We start from the raw sequence: 10,365 nt of genomic DNA, 5'->3' as shown, positions 1-10,365 counted from the left end.
CACATATGACTTTCTATGTTTAAATAAAGTAAAATATGCAACAGCTCAGTTCATTAGTTACACCTCAAGTGTTCAATAGCCCCATGAGTTAGAGGCACCATATTGGTCAGTGAACATATAGAACAATTCCTTCATCTCAGAACAATCTGTTGGCTAGCACAGCTCTTCATGCTTTATGGACATCAAATCAAATGTATCAGACATAGGAAAACTGAAAGGTCAACATTATTTGTCTTAAAGAATACATCAGGTAACTGGATGGGAATCTATTGTAAGCTGGTGTAAAGCAAAACCAAAACAGATCATGACTAAGTCTGGTGCCTCCAGGTACAAACTGTTCTCTCCAAAGGGAAACACTTGTCCTCCACTTACCTTCTCATACTGAGAAACTCCCTGTCATCAAATTCTGGGGGGGGTGAGTTCTGTCCTAGAAAAGCCCAAGGGCAAAGCTCTAAGATAAGCTTTGGAAAGCAAGGAGTCCAACCCAGGGAGAAGAATTCTGGGAATGAAAAGAAGGTAATGGCAGGATCCACTTGGGGATCTGTCCCCAGTTTTCTAAGAAAAGAATTTCTCAAAATGTGTTCTGTGGAACCTTGAAGTTACCCGGAACCTTTCATGGGATCCATGAGGTCAGTTATTTTCCTAACATCACTTAAACATCATTTGTCTTTTCTCTGTTTTAACACCTGCTAAGGTAAAACTTGGTAAGAATGGAGATTATAGTACCAGCTGCAACAGTAGTTGTTTTTCACCACCACGTACTTGCAGAAAAAGAAGTCCAAACTGGATTCACTTTAAAATGATCTTGTTGAACCATAAAGGTATTTTTTCCATTCTATTCATCCTCTAATCTACATTTTAAAAATATTCTGATATTGTTACTGAGCAACCCCGATATAAAATGGGTTGCCTGGCTGTGGGTCCTCACCCACGTGCTTAAAAGGGACTTACCAATACTCCACTGCAGGCACACACAAAAGGTTAATGAAAGGTTTATTTACAAGGGAAGGGGGAATGAGGAAATGTACAACTCAGGGAGAAAAGAGGGAGATAAAGTCTTAAATGCATCCTACCCATTCCACCGACCTGGACCTGGAATCTCAATGGCGCGCTGTGAGCTGGCGGAGAGCCAAGAGCCGTGAAGCCAAGAGAGAGACCCCAAGGCCCACTTGTCTGGTTTTATACCAAACCTGGCAGCTTAACTCCGCCCTCAGGTCCCAGCAACCCTCCCTTTGGTGGTGACAGGATTTGTCTTTCCCAATGTCTTGATGGCTTTGGTCTGGAGTGGGGGTGGAGTCCACAAAGCCTGTATGGAATTAGCTCAGGGCATCCTTTCCCCTTAATAATTCCCCCCTTTCACTTTTTGCCACCATTTCCATGGTCATGAAGATCAAAGATCTGAGGCTGGGGTACAGCCTCGGATGAAAATTTTTCAGGGTTCCAGTGTGAAAGAAAACCAGTCCCTTCAGGTATTGTCCATTGTGGAAAGCAAAAGTCCTCCATTCCTGGAAAAACAGTTTATCAGTCCAAGAATCCTCATTAGCTCCTTGTTCAAGTTGTAATATCTTGTTAAAATTTTTTTGTTTGGGGATTCCCTGCTGCAGTCCTACCAATAAACATTTTTTATATAGTTCTAACATTGCCATTCCTCCATTGTTGGGGTCCCATTCAGGATCTACCACTGGGACAACCATCTCTGGCTCTGGGGAGTCTCTGTCCTATTGGTGGAGATGGTCAGCCTCCTCCCTGGCTTTCCTGAATACCATTCTCTGCTCATCCAGAGTCAGTAAAGTTTGTAGCATGGACTGTATGACTGCCCAGTTAGGGCGGTGTGAGAGGAAGAAAGAGGCAAGAAGTTTGCCATCCTGGGCCTCCCCCGTGGCGTAGCAGTTGAGCGCTGGGTTGCGAAGCTGCCCGCAGCCTCTGCAGCACCCGTTGGATCCCCAGCCACCAGGGGAGGGTCCCACATGGCGAGGCAGACTTTTCCTGCCGCCTGCTGCTCCCCTCAGCAGTGGACTTCATCAGTCTGCCTGTTCTGTTCCCCGCTCTGACTCTGGTGAATTCTCTCACCCTCCCGCACTTCTGACTGTACCCAGTGCTTGTATAAATAAATAAATAAATCTTTAAAAAAAAATTCGCCATCCTCTTAGCAGCCTGCCGGTTTGAGGGGACAGAGCTCCTCCAATTTAGGAGGTCTGCAGTGCTAAAAGGATGGTGTGACCAAAAGTACCCAGCAGATCGTCCATGTTCATTTAAGCCACCCATCAGCATCTGTCTGAGAGAAAACTGTTCTGCCTCCTGGTGACCCTTCCTGACAAAGTGGGAACCACATCTGGTGTGGGGAGGAGATGCCATTTTAGTTTCCTCCCCAGAGGGCAATGGAGGCTGTGAAGCCTCAGGAGTCTGCGCAGAAGGGCCTTTCACAAGGAGGACTTTGTCCTGATGTATTTAAGGTATTTAACAAATGATGCTCCTCCTCTTCTAACTCTGCCCTCTTGCAGTCCTCATGGGAAGGGGAAGGTTTATCCCTTCTCTGTGCCATCAGCCGAGCCTCCACCATATCCAGTTTATGGAGAGCGTCCTGTAATTGGTCCTGCGTACTTTTAAAAGCTTGATCTTGTATGCCTTTAAAAGCTGTCTCAAAAATGGTATGGTTTTCATCCCTCATACTCTTAATAGTTAAATCAAGAACCTGAATTTGTTGTTGCATAGCAAAGTTAAGAGCCTGAATGTGTTGTTTCACATTCTCAGTATGTGAAGTAGAACATCTACCTCTCATAGAACCAGGAATGTAGCAAATGGCTCTTACACACATTACCAAAGAAATACCAGAAGCACAGACTGTAAAGGGATGGCTTACAAACCACCCATGTATGTATACAGAAGTAAAATCATGTGCCATATACCAGGTTTTATCAAATCATTTACATTTATAAAACTGGTGGTAATATTTAACGGAAAAAGGCTACTAAACTCAAGGCCGGGAAAAAACTGAAAGAACTCAAGCTAGGGATGAAACTGTGTAAGCTCATGGTTGAGGCCATGTTTGTGTTAAAAGCACACCCACAAAAGAGAACTGTACACAAGGGAAAAAAGCAGAGTTTTCAAGACTTGAGACAAAGATTACACTGTGCATCTTGCAGACCTAGTGCACTTATGGTGACCAGCGCAAGGAAAGTTACTTTGGGCTGGGCAACCACGGGTGTAACTTGGAAACCATGCTGGGTGCCAAACTGTTACAGGGCAGCCCCAATATAAAACAGGTTGCCTGACTGTGGGTCCTCACCCGCACACTTAAAAGGGACTTATTAATACTCCATTGCAGGTACACACAAAAGGTTAATAAAAGGTTTATTTCCAAGGGAAAGGGAAATGAGGAAATGTACAACTCAGGGAGAAAAGAGGGAAATAAAGCCTTAAATGCATCCTACCTGTTCCTTCAACCTGGAATCCCAATGGCACGCTGAGAGCTGGTGGAGAGCCAAGAACCATTAAGTCAAGAGAGAGCCCCAAGGCCCCCGTGTCTGATTTTTTACCAAACCTGGCAGCTTAACTCCACCCTCAGGTTCCAGCAACCCTCCCTTTGGTGATGATGGGATTTGTCTTTCCCAGTGTCTTGATGGCTTTGGTCTGGAGTGGAGGTGGAGTCCACAAAGCCTGTATGGAATTAGCTCAGGACATTCTTTCCCCCTAACAATATGATGTTCTGATAATTTGAACACAGTGTAATTAACACTATGTAAGATCCACATAGGATCTACATAACCAAGTGAAACAATGCATTACCTATAAGAATCATGCATTAGTACAAGATCAGTTCAATGTACAAGAGAGGCCTATGAAAACATAATAGAATAGAAAATATTCAATGATACTGTTTCAGGTTTCTCTTTCCAAATATTACCTTTGAGAAATTACCATTTATATAGTTTAAATTTAGTGTCAAAGTTGCATCTAAGTTGAATAGTCACCATTATCTGAAAAGGTTATTCAAATGCTACTCCTACATATTTGTATGAGGTATTATATATAATTTTTTCATAGACTTCACCCAAAACAACAGATTGAATGCAGAAGAAAATATGAAAATTCAGCGGTCTCCTAATGAGACCAACAAGAAAATATAAAATGTAAAAAAAGTTTCTTAAAAACTTTCTGATTACATACAGTGGTTTACTAATAGTATTTGAAATAAAGCAGCAACATCTTTAAAAACGGTTTTATTCCTAGTATGTTAAATATTGATAACCCACATAAACAAAATTATACTTGGAGTCCTCTCTAATTTGTAAGAAACTAAAATGTTTGCCAATCACAGCCTCAGTCCCTGGGCCTGGACTCAGGGAGACAGTGTGACAAAGGTGTCTGTGCAGGAGAGGAGGGTCAGGGCAAAGTCCCAGGTTCCTGGGTGAGGTTGTCAGCATCTGAGCACCCAGGTTATGCCTGGTGGGGCGTCTACTTGCTGGCGATTCCCCATCTCCCTTCAGTCACACTTCTCGCCCCAAAAACCTGTGCCAGCCGTCCTTCTTGGATACTCTTGCCTCAGGCTCAGTTCTCAGTTCCCATTGCCTGGAGGGTTTTTAGAGGAGCCAATCAGCGTCACCGCGGAGAGTTTATAAATTCTCCACCTGGATTAGTCTTCCCAGACTCAGGGGATTCGAATCATGAGGCCTCCAACTCTCCTGCTGCTGCTCTCGGTGACCCTGGCCCTGAAGGAGACCTGGGCTGGTGAGTGCGGGCTCAGAAGGGAAAAGGCTGCTGAGGAGCAAGGAGCTAGTGGGCCCTCGGCGGCCGGCGCGCTGGAAAGACGCTTCGCCCCAGCCATCCGTCCCGTTTGCCCCCCTCGGTCCCGCCTTGTCCTGGTCCCTTTCTGTCCCTCCTAGCCTCCATCCTCCTGCCCTGTGCGTCTCGGCCCTTCTTGTCCCACCGCGCTTTTTCACTCTCACATGCCCTAGCCCTCCTTCCCTTCGGGCCGTCTCCCTGGGACTCGCCATCCGTGCCTGGCGGAGGTGCAGCCCGGGTCTCCCCTCCCGCCCCCAGGCTCCCACTCCATGAGGTTTTTCTACACCGCGATGTCCCGGCCCGGCCTCGGGGAGCCCCGCTTCATCGCGGTGGGCTACGTGGACGACACGCAGTTCGGGCGTTTGACAGCGACTCTCCAGGTGGGAGAGTGGAGACTCGGGCGCCCTGGATGGAGCAGGTGGGGCAGGAGGATCGCGACGCGGAGACGAAGATCCAAAGGAGCAACGCACAGTGGTACCGATTGCACCTGAAGGAACTGCGCAATCACTACAACCAGAGCGAGGCGGTGAGCAACGCGATACAGGGGCCAGGTGATGATTCCCACCCTCACTGAAAGTCCGGCGGGTCCCATCACCCTCGGGTGCCAAAGGCACTTCGAGGCTGTGAGACCCGCCTGGACCCGTGAACCGGGAAGAGCCCGCGGGACGTTCACCCATGAGGTTTCATTTTCAGTTTAGTTTTATTCCTAGCAGGAGGTTGGGGGTGCAGGCTGAGTGACTGAGGGACTGACCTTGGGCTGGGGCTCAGGGTCTCACACCTTCCAGAGGATGTTTGGCTGCAAAGTGGGACATGACAAGCGCCTCCTCCGCGGGTATAGCCAGTACGCCTACGATGGCAACGATTATCTTTCTCTGAATGAGGACCTGCGCTCCTGGACTGCAGCGGACACTGCGGCTCAGCTCACCAGGCTGGAGTGGGAGATCGTAGCAAAGCAGTTCAAAAAATATGCAGAGGGGAGGTGCTTGGAGTGGCTGCTCAGATTCCTGGAGTACGGGAAGGAGACTCTGCAGCACGCAGGTAAGAGGGGCCTGGAGGACTCCCGACCTCCCTCTGACTGGCACCCCGCGGGGAAAATGGAATAATGGTCAGAACACCGCCCACTTCCGGTCAGAAGGATGGACTTCGCCTGGGTTTCATGTTCTTTACTAGAGACTTGACCACAGGCCCTACATTTTATGGATAGTTAAGGAATCTAGTCCCTTGAGACAGAGGGGAGACCTTCCATGCTATAGCCTTTCACTGATCCATTCGACTGGATGGCCATCTTGGAAACCATGAATTTCTCTGTCAAGTTTTTGTTTTTGGTCTGAGAACATATCTGGATATCCAATTCCTCATTCATCATTCACCCAGGTCAGAAGCAAAAGTCTGTGTTCTCCTTAGAGACCTGCTTCTTCTTACCATGGGTTCTAACCCTGATTCTAGGATCTCAGAAGAGTAAAGATCATCCCACATTCCCCAGACTAGGCTGGTTTTGAAATTTTCTCTTCCTCTTCCAAAGTAATTGTCCTGCCCATTTTGAGGATGGTCAGTCAGTGTGGTGGCTTCAGTGTCCATGCAAGAAACACAAAGTGTGAATTTTCTGATTTTTTCCCCCTCAGATCCCCCAAAGACATGTGTGACCCACCACCCCACTGCTGAGTATGAGGTCACACTGAGGTGCTGGGCCCTGGGCTTCTACCCTGCGGACATCACCCTGACCTGGCAGCGAGATGGGGAAGATCTGACCCAGGAGATGGAGATGGTGGAGACCCGGCCTGGGGGGGACGGAACCTTCCAGAAGTGGGCAGCTGTGATGGTGCCTTCTGGAGAGGAGCAGAGATACACATGCCATGTGCAGCATGAGGGGCTTCTAGAGCCCCGAGTCCTGAGATGGGGTAAGGAGGGGGATGTGGGCACTGAGCTTCTGCTCAGAGGACTCAGGAGCCCTTCTGGAGACCTTTAGAGGGTCAGGATGAGGCCTGGGGCTCAGGATCTCACCTTCCCTTCCCTTCCAGTGCCCCCTCCTCAGTTCTCCATCCCCACCATGGGCATCATTGCTGGCCTGGTTCTCCTTGGAGCTGTGCTCACTGGAGCTGCGGTGGCTGCAGCTGTGATGTGGAGGAAGAAGTGCTCAGGTAGGGAAGGGAGTGGGGGATCTTGTCCATTGGGGGCTTTCATGTCCAGGGAGAACTTGCCCTACCTGGTTAATGGGAAGTACCATCCACACACGTGTGTTGCCTAGTCTGGAGCTGATAGCTAACTCTCTTATAAAACATTTATGAAAATGAATCACCAATTGTATACCTTGATAGTTCTGGTGATGGGCCCTGATTCTCAGCAAATGAGAGAGGGGAAGATCCCTACAGCAAACAGACTTCAGGAAGTGGGAGGTCCAGTTTCCCCTCATCTCCTTTCTTCATATTTCATGGTCCTACCCTGGGTCATCAGTCAGTTCTCGAAAAATTCCCTATGGTCCAGACTAGGGGATTTCTCTAGGACTTCAGGGGCAGACCACTCCCTGGTCTTACAGGATGTCTCTTCTACAGGTGGAAAAGGAGGACGCTACACTCAGGCTGCAGGTAAGTGTTGATCAGGGGTTTGGTTCCTGAGCCCCTGGTGACAGTGTAGAAGGAGCCCATCAGGGAGTCACCCTCATCAGTTTCTCCTGTGGTCTCATCTCTCATGGCTCTGACCAGGCTCTGTTTTGTTCTCCTCCAGACAACAACAGTTCCCAGGGCTCTGATGTGTCTCTCAGCCCCTAAAGGTGAGACCCTGGGACCTGCAGTGGGAGGGGCTGGAGCAGAGAGGATGGGACCAAGTTTTGGGGAAGCTGTGAGGGGGACATTCTGAGGGTGCGGTGGCCTATGGAGAATGTCCACATTTATGTGATTCCCTGACTTTTTATTCATGATATTTTCACACTATGAGACAGCTGCCTTGTGGGGACTAGGTAAACTGATTTCTTCTTATCCACAGGTCATGACTTCAAGACCCTCTGGTTTCTCTGGCTGCCAAGGGTGTCCTCATATGTCTGTGCTCCTATTAGCATAATGTAAGGTGGTGGGGAAACTGGCCCACCCTGCCAGTCAGACACCCCCCCACCACACACACACACACACACACACACACACACACACACACACACACACGCTGACCTGTGTTCTCTCCCTGGTGACTTTCTTATTTCAGCACAGGCAGGACTGGCTGTACTTTGTTGTTCTGATGAAAATGTCCACTTCCTTATTGAACATATTAGTACAGGTTGAAATTATTTTCCAATCTTGTCAACTGGAGTTGATAGGTTAATCAAGAAGTTCCCTAAAATATGAGAATGGAAATAATGGGAAACAATGGTACCTCCAGAATCAACTTTTTGCCTGCTTTTAGTGTTATTTCCTGGATTGTTTTTTCCATCTTTTCTCAACTTTTTAAATTAATCAAAATCAGATTAGTAGGGAAGAGGATCTCATAATTTCTCCTCTTAGATAAGTTCCTGTTGGATATCTGTTTTCTCAGTTGCCCCCCAGTCCTGCCCTAAAATGTAGTTATCCCAGTGCTCTTTCTGATCTAAATTCATGGTTGGTAGATTAGAGTCAAAGTTATACTCACAGTTGGTTGAAAAATCAGAACCATAAAACCACAATTATCCTTTCTGAAGATATATGCTTCCCGTGTGTGTAGAAGGGAGAAGTGGAGGAGAAGAGAAGAGCAGCGCTTGTGAGGGAAGCAGAGGCAGCATTAATGTCACTGTGAGTAGAGGTTGTGCTTAGCAAGTGGGCTGAAGCCACATTACAAAAGATATTCTTTCTAGAATAAGGAGGTGCTCTACATATATACGTCTTCATTCACTGTTGTTTGCCAATTAGGTGACAGGCTGTTTTTGCATCTAGGAAACCTCAATCAACTACAACATCCCCAACTTGCTGGTCTGTGGACAGGTGTCCTAGTGGGAAAGGAGACTGGAGACTGTGATAGTAAATAAGGGACTTGTCTGGTTAGAAGTGGGTAAGGGAAGTGGGAAGGTGACCCAGAGTCAGTGTGTGGGGACAGGGAGGGTGGCTGTCTTCACAGTGTTGTCAGTATGGGCCTCACTAAGGTGACTTTTGAGAAAAAGTTTGATGGACACACTGCCCACAAGAATGTGCAGGGAAGTTCTGTCCAGGCAGGGAAGCTTCCAGTGCAGATATATTTAGAGATGGACTTGACAACATTTCCTAATGGAATGTCTGTGTTGTAAGAAACAGGGTCACGGAGGGCCTACAACATTTCAGATTGTACAGCAGTGAAATGCAGAAGACTCCAAAAGAACCATATCTAAGGGAATGGCATCCTGGGTATTAAATTCAGGAATATTGAAGCTGAGATATATTAGAAATGCAGTGATGGTGACAATTGTACAGACAAGTCTAGAACACAGGTGAAATGTCTGAGCTGAGAAATAGACCTGGAGGTGACATCCTGTAAATGATATTTGAGGTCTTGCTCATGAAAAGATCACCCAGGGAGTGATGACTAAGGAAGAGAAAGGAGAAGGGCTGAACCTCAGCCTCCACAATTTGAGCAATGTGAGCAGACACCCCCCAGAGCCAACTGCACAGTCTGATCCCACGTGGGCAAGGCACAGAGACCAGGGAGCCCCCACTTCAGGAGCACAGGAGTCACCTGGATGCTCATGAAGACTCAGAAGGTCTAGAGCAGAGTTGACATTATATTATGTGACCCCTCTCCTCATCCAAGGGTTGGGGAATTTGGGGTTGAATACAAGGAGGAGGCACCTTCCTAAGAGCATTCTCACATATATTCTTCTGTGCAAACACATTTCTTGTGGTTTAGAGTTTGCTTTGTCCACGTAGGAGAAAGTCCTTTACAATGTGGTGACTTTCCTCCAGGTCCCAGAACTAGGTTTGCTGATCACGTCAGATCCCTGACCCCTCACACCGAGTATAGGAGAGAGTGAGCACAGACATGGCCGAGGTGGACCCCTCAGGGCTTCCCCAACAGAGTCAGGACTGTGCAGAGGGTGATTCTAGAACACTCTCTTCCCAGTGACACAGGGCTCACTCATCTACTTCAGGACTTAGCTCAACTGTCATGTACAAGAAAGTCTTCCCTGAAGATAGCATTTTATATGACAGCTGGCTCCCTCATCTCCCCTACCTTGGTTAGTTCTCTTTATCAGTCTTTTATTATTTGACCCTGATATTAACAATTGCTTTCTTGTTTATTGTCAGGTATTCAATCAGTATGTAAACTCTGGGAGGGGAGGGATTTTACTTCCTTTGTTGAAATATCCCAAATTGCCCAGACAGTGCCTGGCACACAGCAGGTGTGGAATAAGTATGCTAATGAGTGAGTAAGTGTCTGTCTGGAGCAGAACCCCTTAAAGCTGAGTGTGGCGGGGCCAGGAAGAGAGGCAGTTCTCTGGTATGGGATGGGGTTGAGGGTGCCTTGGTTCTTGGAGGGGAGGGAGCAACTCACTAGCCTACTCCAGATGAGGAGCCAAGCAGAAAGCCCCCAGCAGCCCCTCAGCATGGGGCACACAGCCAAAAGTGCTTGGGGTCAGAACACCTGCTGCAGACT

The 10,365-nt window shown here is 47.7% G+C and overlaps 1 pseudogene; it reads left to right on the top strand.

The window, feature by feature from the left end:
- LOC119251258 (patr class I histocompatibility antigen, B-2 alpha chain-like) overlaps positions 1-7,538 on the top strand; it is a 25,489-nt pseudogene extending 17,951 nt beyond the window's left edge.
- Positions 7,539-10,365: the final 2,827 nt, after the last annotated feature.

This window comes from Talpa occidentalis, unplaced genomic scaffold (genome assembly GCF_014898055.3).
Source record: "Talpa occidentalis isolate TD23 unplaced genomic scaffold, MPIMG_talOcc4v2.1 talOcc4.2, whole genome shotgun sequence".
NCBI lineage: Eukaryota > Metazoa > Chordata > Mammalia > Eulipotyphla > Talpidae > Talpa > Talpa occidentalis.
The sequence above is the reverse complement of the archived record's forward strand: the minus strand, read 5'-3'. Positions and strand labels throughout refer to the sequence as shown.